The following is a 17,663-nucleotide window of genomic DNA, read 5'->3' as shown; positions in this document are numbered from 1 at the left end:
CCAGGGGATAGAGCCCCCCTGTTCTGTAATCATGGTCCCGACATTTCTTGGGTGCTGCAGCCCCCCAAACAGAGAGATTCTTGGGACTGTTGTCAGTTTGGGAATCTCTACAAAACTTTGCAGACCTATTGCCTTCTCTGCATTGGCAGATGATGGGGAGGTTCACAGTGGTTGGCCAAGGGGGTATAAATAGAGGAGGGGCCCCAAAAAGCATTTTTCCACCAATGCATTTCCCATAGACTTTGCACTCAGACATGGCGGCCAAAGGGCCATTTGGATTTTTATGAAATTTGGCGAATTCTAGACCATGGTGAAATCATCCTTTTGATAGCACAGATAAGTCAAGCAGGTACTTTTAAAGCTATAAGGGATTTAAACGTAGTGGTATCTGAGGCTGTGTTAATGTTGCGGTATCTCGTGGTACATGCACGAGGCATTATATGGTAATGGCTGCCTTCACAAAAGTAAGAGGTTTTACCCACATTTTGGCTCTGTTTTGGTTTAAAGCCTTAGTTATAGGTCAGTAGTAGGTTTTATATTTTTCCCTACCTATTGCCATTTTGTCAAAATGATAACAGGTAGGGAAAAATAAAAGCAATTTGTTCATTGGCCTGCCTCTCAAAATTCCCTTGATTACGTCGGTAAATGCTTTACGTTTGTCCCGCCTTGAGGCTGCTTTGTTACCGTCTTAGAGACTGACATTGTTACATGGATTATTGCACCATCGGCCAGATAGTTTAGGGTGGCACACTACTTTTTTCTTTCGCCTCTCCGCTTTGCGCTGCATGGCCGTATGTTGTTTTTTCCTCTTCCCTGTTTTTGGACATGCCGCTGTTTCCATGTGATGTCTGCACCCAAAGGCTGCAACCTGGAGGGGGGGTTCTTTTTTATTTTTTTAATAATGTTTTTTTAAAAGGTTCATATAGCACAAACTGCATCAGAGGAGCGCTTTAGATGAGGACGTGAAGCTTCATGTAGCACGAACTCGATCGGACGAGCGATTTACATGACTACGTGAAGTTTCATATAGCTAACTTGATCATACAAGCGCTTTACATGACTATGTGAAGTTTCATTTAGCGAACTCGACCGGACAATCGTTTTACATGACTACGTGAAGTTTCATATAGCGAACTCGATCGGACGAGCGCTTTACATGACTACGTGAAGTTTCATATAGCGAGCTCGATCGGACAAGCGCTTTACATGACTATGTGACGTTTCATATAGCGAACTCGATCGGACAAGCGATTTACATAAGTACCACTTAACAAGTTTTAGCAGTTGAAAAATATATACACTGGAGCATTTAACACTGAAAAAACACAGAAATCCTCAAATCGACTCTCCCAGCACAGCAAGAGAGCCGATACTACAATATTCACTGCACTCAGAAATTCGCCCCATAATGCTTTGCAGGGCATTTCTTTTGCAAAACATTTATGCCCATAGCTCAACCTGTGGTGGTCCTACAACAATGGGACCACCACCAGCACGACACACTCTTTCTGTCTAGGTCATCTCTGGGTCCCCACACTAGGTTAGGGGAGTCATTGGGGATGGGTTGATTTCAAGATTGCAGGGTGCAGTACCTTATCTGGCCAAAAGAGGTCCCAAGGGACACCTAGCGACAGCCTGTGGTACTGCAGCCTTTTGCTGCTTCATGCACATTACAACAGTAAATGTTGCAGTTTTTTTGCAGCCAGCATAAGTGTAAAGGCGTTAAAGTAACCATGCTGTTCCTGATTACACTTCACATGCTTTACTTAGTCTTGCATTCTCTATGAGTGTTTGTTTTTTCCAGGAAGTTGTTACTTATTTTTTTTTCAGCCAGCATATTACTCTTCTCTCCCCTCCCTCATAACCTATTTCTAATTTTCTGGTTCTCCAGCGCCTCAAGGCCATACAAGTGGCAATAGCACCATGCAGATATCATCACTCTACTCCTCACAGAAAAACTAAAGTAAAAAAAATAGCCATGTTCCACGCCAAAGGCTCCAACTTTCACAAATGTGAGACCAATTGCATTACAAATGCTTGTTAAGCTATTCCCGCCTAACACTGCTAGAAAGAGAAACTCTGCAGGTGTGAGGGAATACAAGGGCCACTGGGATTAAACAGCAAGATTCACAAAATTATGTGGCACAATGCGACGCATTTTGTGATATTATTACTTCATTATTTTGGCATTTTACAAGTCAGCACTCTCTGGGGAAAGGTGTCACTTCAATATTATCAGTGTAACTCCTAAATACACCACTAACACATTGAAATTTTACCAGTCGAGCTTTGCAAAGTGCATTCCACTTCACGGTGACAGGGGTTGCTGCATTTTTAATAACTTGTGATCCATTTAAGTAAGAAACAAATGTTTGTTTTTTTGTTCAAATGTGCAGATTATCTAGCGGATGAAGGCTTATGCAGCAAATGAGGCAGATCCAGAGATATGCAGAAAATGCTGCAGAATTGCTGAATTCCAGAATTCCGGTGGCTTTGGGTAACAGCTACCACAGACAAGCAGAATAATAGCCGTGAACTCTACAAGAATAGACCTGCTGCTCAGATGCAGTCCTTATCACTGTACGGCCAAAGGTTCTCGACATAGCATGCAGTGCGGCTTCTGGTTGCAACATTTTGGGCTGATGCCATGTGTTTTCTTGCATCAAGGTCTGCAGGTTCGGACTGGTCTATAGGGCAATCAGGCAGTACCCGTTGGACTGGTCTGACGGGTCAGTGTGTGGGTCAGTTTATCTGTTTGTGGGCCTGTTTCATGCTCTGCTCAGCCAGTTTATGCTGTTTGTTTACATGATATTACCACAAACATTGCCTGCAGCAACCACACATGCATACAATCTCCCATTGCATGGTGTCTTTACAAGTTGAAAACTGCCCCGATATGAACATTTGGGCCACTTTCAGCTTTCTAATTCACTAATGAGGGCCACCGTTTTTTTGGCGCCCGGGTCTGTTTTCTGCCCCAGCCCGACTGTCAGAGGCTGCTGTTATCCGCACCATGTGTGTTTTTTAAAGCGCCTGACATTCCCTACGAGCTCCGCCTTTCAACATTCAAGCCGTGGCCCAGTGACTTCACCCACCGCCTGCTGGTCTCCCTGGTACATCCCTGTGGCCTTTGTCTTCCTGAGGTGTGTGCATAAGGGGGAGGGGGTCGAAGAACACAAGGCTCTTGGGCCCCCAAGTGTGTCTGTCACCCCAAGAAGGTTAGTTTCCTCCAGTGCTTAATCTGTAGAAAACTAAGTGCCAGGGCCCTCGCCAGGAGGCCACTGCAGCCGCACCACTGGTTGCCCTCCCAGCACTGCTAATGGCAGCACCCACAGATCTACTGGCCATCACACTGCTTCCAGTGTGGCAATTCAGGCTAGTTAAGGCCTCCAGGGCTATGAGAATGGCTAGGTGACAGGTATTAGGCATTTTTTATATATATTGAAATAATAAACAACTGTTGTCATGCTCATCTCTAAATTAGATAAACAGCTCCACCAGGTGGCAGCCTATCATAGGTGCTGGTGCTGATAGTTAAGTGCTGGTGAAGAACACCAGAAATCACCGGCTCAAATTACGCACTGGTTCCTTGTTTGACAGTACGGACCTTGAGACCGCTGCATCCACCTCCTGTAGTGGTCATTGGCTTTCCTTGTTGTGCATCGGGTGTCAGACATTCTAATGCGCCTGGATGGACTCCTTGTTCTCACCTGACTCCATCAGCCCAGTACAGGTCAGTGGGTGCAAAAGTGCGACCCCGGAACAGAGGCTGAGGTCGGGGTCATGGGTGCAGGTCTGAATTGAAGAAACGATGTTACAGCCAGCAGCGGTCCCTGATTGGCCGGGGGACCACTCAGTGGTAGTGCTGAATAAAACTATGGGTTGTGCTGGACTGAGATAGCCTGACGCATGCTCAGTTGCACTTGGTCCCTCCCCATGTGGCACCGTGTGAGGCCCTATGGTACCCCGGGAAATGAAGCTTAATGCAGCTCTTGCTGTGACGAGGCCTCGCCCATGATTTTGTGATCATGGCTTCCACGGGAGGTCGTGTGTGTCTTGGGTCGAGATTAGAAGCAGGTTAGATTCATGCAGTGTGATCTGTGCTGTGGCACCTGACATGCAGTGTGATCTGTGCTGTGGTATCTAACATGCAGCATACCCAGTGTGATCTGTACTGTGGTACCTGACATGCTGGGGATGCAATGTGATCTGTGCTGTGGTAACTGACATGCAGCATACCCAGTGTGATCTGTGCTGTGGTATCTGACATGCAACGTATACAGTGTGATCTGTGCTGAGGTACGTGACATGCAGTGTGATCTGCACTGTGGTACCTGCCATGCTGAGCACACAGTGTAATCTGTGCTGTTGTACTTGACATGCTGAGTATGCAGTGTGATGTGTGCTGTGGTACCTGACATGCTACATACACAGTGTAACCTGTGCTGTTTTACCTGACATGCACTATACGCAGCGTGATCTGTTCCGTGGTACCTCACATGCAGTGTACGCAGTATGATCGTTGCTGTGGTACCTGACATGCAGCATATGCAGGTTGATCTGTCCTGGAGTACCTGGCATGCAGCATATGCAGTGTGATCTGTGCTGTGGCACCTGACATGCAATGTTTGCAGTGTGATCTGTACTGTGGTTCCTGACATGCAGCATACACAGTGAAATCTGTGCTGTGATACTTGGCCTTCAGCATTTACAGTGTAGTCCGTGCTGTGGTTCCTGACATGCAGCATTCGCGGTGTGATCTGTACTGTGGTACCTAACTTGCAGCATATGCAGTGTGATCTGTGCTGTGGTACCCGACTTGCAGCATATGCAGTGTGATCTGTGCTGTGGTACCTGACATGCAGCATATGCAGTGTGAGTGGTGCTGTGGTACCTGACATGCAGCCGGTGCAGTGTGATTTGTGCTGTGGTACCTGACGTGCAGCATATGCACTGAGATCTGTGTTGTGGTACCTGGCATGCAGCCTGCGCAGTGTGATGGTGAGATCTGTGCTGTGGTACCTGACATGCAGCGTATGAAGTGAGATCTGTGTTGTGGTACCTGACTTGCAGCATATGCAGTGTGATCTGTGCTGTTGTTCCTGACATGCAGCCTGCGCAGTGTGATCTGTGCTGTGGTACCTGACATGTACTGTATGCACTGAGATCTGTGTTGTGGTACCTGACATGCAACGTATGCAGTGTGAGCGGTGCTGTGGTACCTGACCTGCAGCGAATGCAGTGTGAGCGGTGCTGTGGTACCTCACATGCAGCCTGCACAGTGTGATGGTGAGATCTGTGTTGTGGTACCTGACATAGAGCTTATGCAGTGTGATATGTGCTGTGGTACCTGGCATGCAGCTTATGGAGTGTGATCTGTGCTGTGGTACCTGACATGCAGCGTATGCAGTGTGAGCGGTGCTGTGGTACCTGACCTGCAGCGTATGCAGTGTGAGCGGTGCTGTGGTTCCTGAGATGCAGTATAGGCAGTGTGAGCGGTGCTGTGGTACCTGAGATGCAGTATAGGCAGTGTGAGCGGCGCTGTGGTACCTGAGATGCAGTGTAGGCAGTGTGAGCGGCGCTGTGGTACCTGAGATGCAGTATAGGCAGTGTGAGCGGTGCTGTGGTACCTGGCATGCAGCGTGTTCAGTTCTCCCAGTGCAGTTCAGCTCTGGAGGGCCGTACCGTGCGCCCTCACACTCACATGAGGGTACCCACAAACACCTGCCGCCCCTCCGGTACTCACAAAGCACCCAGAAGTCTTAAGCGGGGCTACCAGATGCTGTCAGTGGTCCTTGCCAGTGATGCAGCCCCTGCGCCATCTCAGGGTTCAGTATCCTGAGGATGGTCCCAGCTTCAAGGCCTGAAGGTTGTCACTACGATGCTCTGAGGTCGCCCCACTTTTCCACAGCTTGGGAAGCAGGGGACTTGAACTGGATACGAGGAGATAAATTATGTGTTCAGGTCCATCACTTACATAACATGTTAGATGTTGTCATAATTTCTATGTATAATGTTGACAATAGCAAGCATGGTAGAGGGCTGTAGAGGGTCCCCAGGGTGTTTTCTCCAAATGCTGAAAACCTGTTAGCTATGGGTTCTAAGTTATCATTTTCAGGGCGCTACAGACAAGTAGTCCAGCACAGATAAGAAGCCGGTTCTTCGGTGTATTTACAGATTTCGTGAGCCTCTAACCAGCAATAAAAGAGAGGTAAGTCCATCATTGGGGGCTGCTATCGCAATAGGTAAGTGCCCCATTCTCCCTGCTTTGGAGGGGCAACCGTTAAAGGGTCAAGGGTGCCAATCCTCGAGCTAGACTGTCCTGATTTCTGGCTGACCATGCAGCACTCAGTGGGTGCCTGATGGTCATACTCCAAACTCACTCGTGCTGATCTCATTCAAAGAAAGGAGAGGCTGGAGGTGGACACAGGAGACACTTAGGGGGTTATTACAACTTTGGAGGAGGTGTTAATCCGTTCCAAAAGTGACGGTAAAGTGACGGATATACCACCAGCCGTATTATGAGTTCCATAGGATATAATGGACTCGTAATACGGCTGGTGGTATATCCGTCACTTTACCGTCACTTTTGGGACGGATTAACACCCCCTCCAAAGTTGTAATAACCCCCTTAGTACAGAATGTTGGGTCTCTAGAGCAATGATTGCTCATTGAAGTTTGAACACTGAAGTCTCACGTTACTCTAAAATGGCAGCAGCCGTTTCTGAAGGCACTGGGCACACGCATTCACGGTCGCAAAACAATCTTACATGGCCCTGCGATTCGCTATTAGGAAGGGACGCCCTTGGAACACCCCTTCCTAATTGTGGTCCACCAGGCCCTTGCCAAGCAGTCAAGATACTTTGTTTCTGCACCCGGGACCTTCACTTCAGCGGTGGGTACTTTAGAGACTGTTTAATTTCCCTGAAGCATTATTCTAAGTAGGGGTGGGCAGAACTCGTGGAGTTTTCACTCAGTGCATTCTACAGACTTACATAAAAACTCTGCAAGATTCCGTAGAGTTTAGCGAGAGGGTGGAAATTGTTGCGTTGTGCTGCCCTCGCGTATTTTTAGTGCACGAAGCTTGTTCTGCACTGAGTAATCGAGAATAGCAACATGCGGCACGCCAAAGGGCCCTGCTACTCGAGTTGGTTTTGCTGCCGTTTGAGTAGATTTTCTACTCGAGCTGCAGATTTCCAACGTGTATGGTTGTGACCATACGCATCTGGAAAATCTCACCGGGTGCCTCCTAGTGCCCGAAAATCACACTGGAGATGCAAATTCTCGCACGCGCTCATTAACTTACTGTTGGTGAGCCACACGTCAGAGAAAACACCACCACACTTAAGAGTGAGGAATTTGTCTGCAGCCTCTTGTTACATGCCTAACACGGAGTGGCCAAAACTCTGTCAACTCCGCAGGTGGAGAGGAATTTTTCACCTACCCCTCATTGTGAGGAATATATTTTCTTATTTGGAGAAATTAACTTTGATAGTTTAAAATATTGAATCTGAACTCTCTTGAGGAAGTACCGAAGTATATTATTGAGTTTTCATATTACATGAAGTAACCGAAAGGGTGTCTCTTATGTTAGACTCTTGAGATATTCACGGCGTACACAATATCTTTGGGGTAAGATACTATTTAAAGAAGAAATTCATTGGCATTCAATCTGGGATGCATAATACAGATGACTGTTTATTGCATTACAGTTTTGCCAAAGGATGCCTTGAATATATTACAGCAGCAGGGGTGTGTACTCACTTGAATATGTTACAGCAGCAGGGGTGTGTACTCACTTGAATATGTTACAGCAGCAGGGGGGTGTACTCACTTGAATATGTTACAGCAGCAGGGGGGTGTACTCACTTGAATATATTACAGCAGCAGGGGGGTGTACTCACTTGAATATGTTACAGCAGCAGGGGTGTGTACTCACTTGAATATATTACAGCAGCAGGGGTGTGTACTCACTTGAATATGTTACAGCAGCAGGGGTGTGTACTCACTTGAATATATTACAGCAGCAGGGGTGTGTACTCACTTGAATATATTACAGCAGCAGGGGGGTGTACTCACTTGAATATATTACAGCAGCAGGGGGTGTGTACTCACTTGAATATATTACAGCAGCAGGGGGGTGTACTCACTTGAATATATTACAGCAGCAGGGGGTGTGTACTCACTTGACTATATTACAGCAGCAGGGGGTTTGTACTGTCTTGAATATGTTACAGCAGCAGGGGGGTGTACTCACTTGAATATGTTACAGCAGCAGGGGAGTGTACTCACTTGAATATATTACAGCAGCAGGGGGTGGTACTCTCTTGAATATGTTATAGCAGCAGGGGAGTGTACTCACTTGAATATATTACAGCAGCAGGGGGTGGTACTCTCTTGAATATGTTATAGCAGCAGGGGCCTTGCACTCACATTAGAATGTGGCTGCTATCGCAGAGAGAGTAGCTTATTCCCAAAAGTGTATAAGAATGATTACAGAGATATTTTTTATGTTCCAGTTTACTGGATTAAGATTATTACACGTCAACAGAGCGAGAGAGTGAGACACCCAAGCTGTTCGGAAGGTTACCAGATTAGTAGCAAGGATGGGGCACCCCGCTAGAGGGGGACACGTTCCACTTGTTGTTAAGGTACATTGTATTCATCAGGTCTTTTGTCTGGTTTTGTGGTCAGATTTGAGTAACATCTGCGCCAAGAAGGACCACAAGGCCTCGTCAGGGGTAGTAAGTGGTATATAAATGCAATTACAATTACAAACAGGGTGGTCGCTCCTTTGAAGCCATTGTAGGCAGGTGACACTGAAAGACCACCAGGGGGCGCCAGATTGAGTGGCTCCGAGCATCCTTGTGACTTGTGGGTGAGTAATGGGGGGGGGCTGCCCCAAACCACATGCTGTTCTCAACGGGGTGTACACATCTGTACCAGAGTCACCTCCAGGCCTGAGCACGAGGTCGGGAGCCGCTTGTGATCTCCTAAAATAACCCGTCTTGTGATTTTACACTTCAGCATTTCTCTTGTTCATTTTTTCTTTAAATATTTTGAGTTTTTGTTGCTTATGTGGCAGTATCTCTTTGAACAGGAGTGTTGTGCACAAGGACGTGTGATGCACGAGCACATGGGCAGTGTGAGATGAGACAGAGATAACTTCGCGAGGCCTGTTTGTGATTGGCTGAGACTTGCAGCCCCCCCTTTAGAGTATGGTCTGTGGTTTGTCTGCTGATTACAAACTCCCCAAAGATGGGGGTTGAAGATCTGCCAGTTTTAGGGTTTTTAGCAAGAGTGGTCAGCAGTTTCATAGAACGCTAATGAAATCGGGGATGGACCGCAAACAGGGCAAAACATGTCTGTGATCGTTGAACACCATGGAGTACCATTGTGTGTCATTGACCAAGGTTTGTTAAAAGTTACACTTCCTTCAGACAATGACGGTTTCAACGTATGTGCCTATAATCCACCGTGACCACCCACAGCTTCGGCCTGGCCCTTATTTTGGGGGTGAAACCTCCATTATTGGAAGCCAGGGGGCAGTGTCACCCATTGGAGCCCAAGAGATCCTTCCTTGTCTACTACAAATCCAATCCCTCATTAGGAGAGCACAGTTTTCGTACATTCCATTTTGCATTTCCTATATAGCTATTTCCTGGGATTTGCTATTTAGGAAATGCAAAATGGAAGTTTCATAGATTTGGGCCTTAGTTTGAAAAGGCCCCCTCTTACAGGGATCCAGGGGCCAGATGTATGGCCATTTAATTTTGCCAGTCTTCAATTGCAACTATTTGCTAAATTAAATGCACAAATGTGTCTCAGACACATTTAGCGTTTCCAAATGGAGTTGCAAAGACCTACCTCATCAATATTCATGAGGTAGGTCGCAATTTGCGACCCCATTGTGAATGGGCACACTCACGGAGATGGTAGCCTGCTGGGGTCAATAAACCACAATGTCTGTGACTGCTTTTTAAATAAAAGTGAAAAGAACAGATGATGGACGGAATGCTGAACAATGCAAACACTCACCCCTAGTCACAAAGATCTGGGTTTAATCCATCGTTTTTTTGCCCACCACGCCACCACAGTTTGGACCCAGTCATATGCAAATCAGTCCTGGCCCCATTCCCTGTGGGAACAGTCCAGCCCAAACTGCAGGGCCAGGTCCTCCATGGGCTGGAAACAAGCATCCTGGGGTCGGTGTGAGGATATCACCCTTCATCAGCCAGGCTAGCTTGAATCCAGTGGCACAGTGAGTACGGGACCCACATCTGAGCATACCCTTCCCACTTGAAGTTGGTGGTAAGTAACCACATTCACGGTAAAAAAAAATCTTAAATGGCCGTGCGACTTGCTATTAGAGAGGGACGCCCTTGCCATGCCTCTTCCTAATACCAACTTACAAAACATTTTGCAATTCAGTAATGGATTACAGAATCGCTAAATGGGGTCGGTACATTCCAAAATACTCTTTTCTGGTCGCAAACAGCCTGATTCTGCGACCTCTGCCCGTGGAGATTTGTATTTGTGCTGCCGGTGGTTTCAGTCTCGGCAGGAGTCTGGTGGCTCTCACTCTCCATCAGTCAAGACACTTCCCTGATGCCTCTGAATAAATGTGTATTCTGGTATTGCCTGAGTAAACCATTGTTTTTTTCTACAGATTTCGGTGCCGTGTACTCTGAGGATCAGGCGCTGCCATCGTGAGGGGTGCAGAGCAGATGATTCTCCCCTGAAGTAACACATCTTGAAAAGGTAAAGGGACCTTATCAACAAATCCAGGGTTGGTCATCTCTAAGGGAGCTTAGCTGTGTCTGCGGCCTGCTGTCTGCGCCCACGTCCTATGACTACAGGGGACTCTGGTGACTAAAATGCACATAGGAAAGAGGCTAAGGATATCTAAGGGTATGATTTGTTTGCAAATACAAAGATGGTTCTAGGTTTGAAGTGCTAGGTTTAAAGTAATATGGTCAAAGCGCTAAGTTTAAAGTGCTAGGTTTCAAGTGCTATGTTTAAAGTAATACGTTTAAATTGCTAAATTGTAAGTTTTCACTTATAAGCGCTAGGTTCAAAGTGCTAGGTTTTAAGCACTAGGTTATAAGCTCTAGGTTCTAAGTTCTAAGAGCCCTAAATTACACTGCATCAGGTATGAATATATATGATACATGGTATAAGCATGAAATACAGGGTGTTTTGTATGGCCCTTTTTGCAGGATTATCCCCAAACAATTTGTCTTCTTCCTCCTATTTTTTAGGACTTGTTTTGGTTGGCTGTAAGGCTCTGGGCACTTTACCACTGCTAACCAGTGATAAAGTGCATATGCTCTCTGTCTAACATGTATTGGTGATTGGTTTGTCCATGATTGGCGCATTTGATTTACTTGTAAGTCCTTAGTAAAGTGCAATATGTGTGCCCAGGGCCTGTAAATCAAATGCTACTAGTGGGCCTGCAGCCCTGATTGTGCCACCCACATTAGTAGCCCTGTAAACATGTCTCAGACCTGCCACTGCAGTGTCTGTGTGTGCAGTTTCAAACCTGCCAGTTCAACCTAGCAAGTGCACCCCCTTTCCAGGCCCAAACCTTCCCTTTAACTACATGTAAGTCACGCCCAAGGTAGGCCCAAGGCAGCTCCATGGGCAGGGTGTAGTGTATTGATAAGGTAGGACATGTACTGGTGTGTGTTACATGTCTTGATAGTGAAATAGCACAAAATTCATTTTTCACTATTACAAGGACTATCTCTCCCATAGGGTAACATGGGGATTGCCTTAAAATATCTTTTAAGTGTAATTTCCTAGTGGGAGTGGATAGAGATATGGCGTTTGGGGTCTCTAAACTCACAATATAAAAATAAATTTTTGGGTGAAGTTGGTTTTTAGATTGCAAGTTTGAAAATGCCACTTTTAGAAAGTATGCATTTTCTTCACTCACCATTCTCTGCTTTTGCCTGTCTGCTGAATATATGTTTAGCTCAGGATGACAGCTGGGCTGTTTGTGCATTCACTGTAGACAGTCACAGAAAGGGAGCTGAGGTGTGTCCTGCATATCCTGATGGCCCATCGTCAGGCTGATGGGTCTTCCTGGACTAGAGTGGTGGGAGGAGCTGACACTTGCACCTGAATAGGGCTGTGCCTGTCCTCACTCAAAGCAGTCTCCAACCCCCTGTGGTGTGTCTGGGGCCAAGTCAGGGAAAGGCATGGTCTTGTGCATTACAAAGAATTGTCTTTAAAGTTTGCCTACTTCAAACACAGAAATGGGTATAAGTACTGGACCTCTGACACCACAGAGTTAGAATCCTTCTGGAGTGAGGACATTCTACCAGGAAGAAGAGCTGGATGCTGTAGGACGGAGTGCCACTCTGCCTGTTCCTTGCTGTGCTGGCCTGCTACTTGCTACTTCTGTCCTGGCAGTGAAAGGACTGGACTTGGTTTTCTCCATCCTGCTTCCAAAGCTTCTTCACTGTTTTTTAAAGAAAGGAAAATAAAATGGCTTTAACTGTATGCTGCGTGCGTATGTGGGTGAGGGCGAATTTGTCTGAGAGAGTGTGTATATGTGAGAGCATTTATGTTTGTATTTGGGATTGTGTGTGTGTGTGAGAGCGAGCAAGTAGAAATGAGAAAGAGAGACAATGCGACTGAGTGAGTCTGGGTAAGAGTGAGTGCATGAGACTTAGTGAAAATGAAGGAGTGCAAGTGAGCACTAATGAGTGAGCGAGACTGAGTGTAAGTGAATGAGCGTAAGTAAGCATAAATGAGAATGTGTTATGCTTGCAAGTATGATGTTGGGCCTGGCATGCTTCTTGGCCTATAGAAGCACCATTGGCATAATGCTGGCATGAGCATACTGGAGGCAGTACTTACATATGGGATAGCCATAGCACAATACTGGTGCTGGCCACCCTGTAGGTCAGTTTTGGCATGAGGCACCCATAGGAAAATGTCAGCCAGAAAATTGTTGGCATATCTGACAGCTTTGGGAAGTTACTGACACTGTTACACTGGAAGGAAGTCTTGGCATATGGGAGGACAACGTGGCTTATGTCAGGGGGGCATCCATGACAAAATATGCTCCTCGACATACTAAGCGTAACGTTTTACATAAGGGCCCCCAGTAGTACATGGACAACAGTATTACCAACATTCTGGCACTGACATCTTCTATGTAATGCTTTTTTTTGCCTGCGCTAGCAGGCCTGAGACAGGTTTGAAAGGCTACTTCTGTGGGTGGCGCAAGCAGCACTTCAGGCCCCTAGCAGCATTTAATTTGCAGGCCCTGGGTATAGGGATACCACTGTAGAAGGGACTTACAGGTAAATTAAATGTGCCAATTAGGTGTAAGCCAATCATACCAACTTTAGAAGGGAGAGCACCTGCACTTTAGCACTGATCACCTGCACTTTAGCACTGATCAGCAGCGATAAAGTGCTCAGAGTCCTAGAGCCAGCAGCGAGAGGTCAGATAAAATAGGAGGAAGGAGACAAAAAGTTTGGAGATGACCCTGTGAAAAGGTCCAGGTCCAACAGGCGCCCATAGCAAAATGCTAGCCCTGCACTGGAGGTAATTTTTGACATTTGGAACACACATAGGATATTTTTAAAACATAATTGGGTGAACTCAACGGGAGTGTCAGATTTCAATAGCTTTGCACAACATGAAAGGACTTGACATGGACTATTGGAGTCTATTTCTTTTGCAGAATGTTTCTAGGGGCGAGAAACCTCCGCCCTCCAGTCTCCACTACAAGACATCAGACCCGCTTTGCTTGCTTACTTCAGTTCAAGTAACTGTTCCCTTCACATATTGTATCCACACCTCTTCAGAGATGATTTGCAAAAATAGACGTTTGTTTGTCGTATATTAATCATGCAATTCAATCAATCAAATACACTTTTTTCAGTTACAAAAAACATAAAAGAATCACAATCACAAACAATACAATACATATAAATACCTGATCATTAAAAACATGTAAAACAACCTGGTGACTATGGAGCTGCCTAATTTTCATCAGTACATTCAGTCGCCATTGAGTTCCTGAGTCGCAGCACAGCCTTTAAAAAACTACCAACACTAAAAATTGAATCATCACTAAGCAGTTGTAAAACCAAGAGCAGGATTCCCTTGGTTAAATAGAAAAGCTTTCAAAAGGGGAACAATATAAACTTTCTTGGGTACTTTAAAATATTTACAAAACATGACAAAGTGCATCGTGTCCTGCGGGGATGCCTGGCCAAACCGCGGGGGGCTAGAGTGTGGGCAACCTGCCAACGCCGAGCAAATGCAAGCGGCTGAGGAAGCTAGTTTAACCTTGTAAGACAGTGGTTCCCAACCTGTGGTCCGGGGACCCCTAGGGGTCCGCAAAGCCTTCTCAGGGGGTCCGCGAGAGCCAAGAAAATTTTAAAATATTAATTAATATTGACAAATTAGGTCCCCAGCTTCCAGTAATGACTCAGGCGGGGGTCCCCGAATTCTAATGGTGATTGAGTGGGGGTCCCTGGGTTCCATTAATGTTAAAGTGGGGGTCCACAGAAATCAAAAGGTTGGGAACCACTGTTGTAGGAAGCTGGACTGGTGCGTGGTGAGCACCTATGGTGGTATCACCTTATAGCAGGTCAGTGAGGTGTAGGCAGTGCCTAGAAGCCAGGGCTCTCTAGAGGTAGCTGTGGATGAGCAGCCAAGACTTATCGAGGAGACATGTAAAGCTTATGCAATACCACTGAAGTCACACAGCACTTACACACATGAAGGAACCACACAGTGTTACAAAAATAAAGGTACTTCATTATGGTAACACAAATACTAAAATACTGTATAGGCAATAACCCAACTGGAGGTAAGTAAACACACTATTATATACACACTAGTAATCAGGAAATAGCATAGAAAGCAATAGGCATTGGTAAAAGCAATGGCAAACAGTGAGGGCCCTAGGGGAGGGACAACCCATATACTAAAAAAGTGGTATGTGAAAAACAGTCCCCCACCCAAGGAAGGGGTATCAGTAGAGGGGAGCTGGAGGATAGGAGCCCTAAGAGGTAAATACCAGGGGGCCCCACCAGCGATCAGTAGAGAAGAGGTAAGTACCTGGTTTTCCCCTAAACCAACAGGAGGACTTTGGAAAAGGATTGTTCAAGTCCCATACAATAAGAAACAAAAGGTGGATCCTGACAGAAGAGGACCTGCAAAGGAAGGGGACCAAGTCCAGTTCATGATGGAGTGTCCGGTTGTGGTAGGAGCCACTGCTCACCCTTCTGTGGATGCAGGACCAGGCCGACGGTGGATGACGAAAGTCAGCAGTGCAGCACAGGAGGAGGAAAGGACTTCCAGAAGAGATGCAAGTGATGTCCCACAGAAGAGTGCCACGTCGCTAGAGCAGCAGGCAGGAGACTGTGCTTTGCAGGAAGAGTGCAGGGTGTCAGGGATACCTGGAGCCTGAAGATCCCTTGGAAGAGGAACAAACAAGCCTTGGTAGCTGGAAGAGTCGCAGAGCACAGGTGCACTGTCCTGCAAGGAGAGGCAAGGGTTTACCGTCTCCCAGGTTGGACAGCTGGTAGAGAGGACCAAGGGGACCACTACAGATCACAAACTGTGAAGCAGGATCCATGCAGCTCTGGAGGAGAGGAGATCCATGCAGCCGGTCATCGTTGCATTTGGTGCCTGTGAATACAGGGGAGTGTCTCATTCACTCCAAGAGAGATTCCTTCTTACTTCATGTGCCGGATAAAGACTTGTTGTTCTCAGAGGATGCACAGCTAGGGAAATGGTACAGATGCTGGAAAGAGCCATAGAAACAATGTTGCAAAGCTGAATTGTCATTGGAGTTGCAAATTCTCGGTTCCTGGAGAATTCAGATGTAGTCCCAGTGGCCAGAAGATGAAGTAAACGATGAGGAGTCCTGCTAGAATCTTGCACATCGAATCTGAGGACCCACCTGAGAGGGAGACCCTGAATAGCCCTTGAAGGGTGATTGGCCACCTAGCAGGATGACCACCTATCAGGAGGGGGCTGTGACATCACCTGCCTGACCTGGCCACTCAGATGCTCCCAGGGGCCTCTGCCCACCTTGGATTCAAGATGGCAAAATCAACGGACCCTCTGGAGGACCTCTGGGTGGTGATGGACAGGGGAGTGGGCACTCCCCTTTCCTTTGTCCAGTTTTGCGCCAGAGCAGGGACTGGGGGCCCCTGAACCGGTGTAGACTGGATTGGTGCCCTTAAAAGTATACCAGTGGCTTGGGGAGGCCACCCCTCCCAGGCCATGTAAGACCTATTTCCAAAGGAGAGGCAACTTGGGCTGCCTGGAAAACCCCAGAAGGCTGTTAGGAGCAATGCTGGGGGTCCCCTAAGGAGCCCCAAGAGTGCATGGAATCATACTTCCAATGCTAATGCTAGCGACAGTATTGGGGGTATGATGATTCCAACATGTTTGATACCAAACATGCCCAGGTTTGGAGTTATCTTTATGTAGCTGACCACACTGTGCCCAGTACACGGGTTAAATATGCTTCCCCGCACTTACGAAGTCCGGTGGAATGGAGCTGGAGTTCATAGGGGCACCTCTGTTCATGCAGGGGTGCCCTCACACACAGGCTCCTGCACCCGGCCCTCTGGGGTAGAAGGCCTACCACAGGGGTGACTTACAGTGACCTGTAGTGAAAGGATGCATGCACCTTTTCACGCAGGCTTCAACGGCAGGCCTGCAGACACATTTTGCATCGGCTCCCATCGGTGGCATAATACATGCTGCAGCTCATGGGGAACCCCAGGTGCCCCAATGCCCCGGGTACCTAAGTACCATACACTAGGGACATATATAGAGGCAATAGTATGCCAATTGTGTGGTGTAAGCAACCAAATTTAGAGGGGGAGAGCACAGTCACTGGGTTCCTGGTTAGCAGGATCCCAGTGAACATCGTCAAAACACACTGACAGCAGGCAAAAAGAGGGGTAACCCTGCCAGAAAGAGGGTACTTTCCTAAAAACCTGAACCTTGTAAGCAGAAACCAGACATGATTAGAGGTAACCATATTGTGGTATGTCTCCATGGACTTGGTAGCACATAGCCTCACCGCGAGGGCTTTTGTAAAGCTGCCTGCAACCTATCCAGAGACCTTATCTTCAGAAAATGTTCCCTAGCCCAAGCACGGTCAGCCCTACCAATCTCCTCCAGGTTACTAAAGAGCTCTGCCCTACCTAAACTCTGACATGTGGCCTTGATATATTTACACCACAGAATGCGATGAGTGCAATCAACAGACAAGCAATCCCTCAAAGTTACTTTGTTTTAATGGGGTCCACCCTTTATCCAGGTATCTTGTACTTGGACCCCTGTTCTTCATGAATTGCGTAAGATGGTGTACATTGTGGCACAGTCTGGAGTCGCCTCAAAACGTATTTTCTACTTACTGTCAACTGCCATGCTCAGCGTATCGCGCAATAATTATGGAACTTCACCAATGTTGATTATTGTGATGATGTCGGGATTACGGTCATGTGACATCACTGCCTAGGAAGATTCAAAGTCAAAGGTCATATGATGTCACTTCCTATGACATCATTAAGATCAAAGTGTATATGATGTCACTTCCACTACCCTTAGCATTTTGGTGAATTCACCTTCATGCAGACATGGTGCCTCTTAAGAGTCTAAGATCTTAA

At 46.8% G+C, this 17,663-nt stretch overlaps 1 protein-coding gene across 4 annotated transcripts in view; it reads left to right on the top strand.

Annotated features, from left to right (window-relative positions):
• The window catches only part of LOC138293717 (equilibrative nucleobase transporter 1-like), a 383,365-nt gene that overhangs the window by 68,394 nt on the left and 297,308 nt on the right, over positions 1-17,663 (top strand). For all 4 annotated transcript variants that reach the window (XR_011203087.1, XM_069233048.1, XM_069233042.1 and 1 more), the window contains exon 2: positions 10,670-10,761. The gene's annotated coding sequence lies outside the window, so the exon portion shown is untranslated. The remainder of the gene's footprint in view (positions 1-10,669; positions 10,762-17,663) is intronic.

This window comes from Pleurodeles waltl, chromosome 4_2 (assembly GCF_031143425.1).
Source record: "Pleurodeles waltl isolate 20211129_DDA chromosome 4_2, aPleWal1.hap1.20221129, whole genome shotgun sequence".
Taxonomy (NCBI): domain Eukaryota; kingdom Metazoa; phylum Chordata; class Amphibia; order Caudata; family Salamandridae; genus Pleurodeles; species Pleurodeles waltl.
Note: the sequence above shows the minus strand (reverse complement) of the source record. Positions and strands in the feature narration are given on the sequence as shown.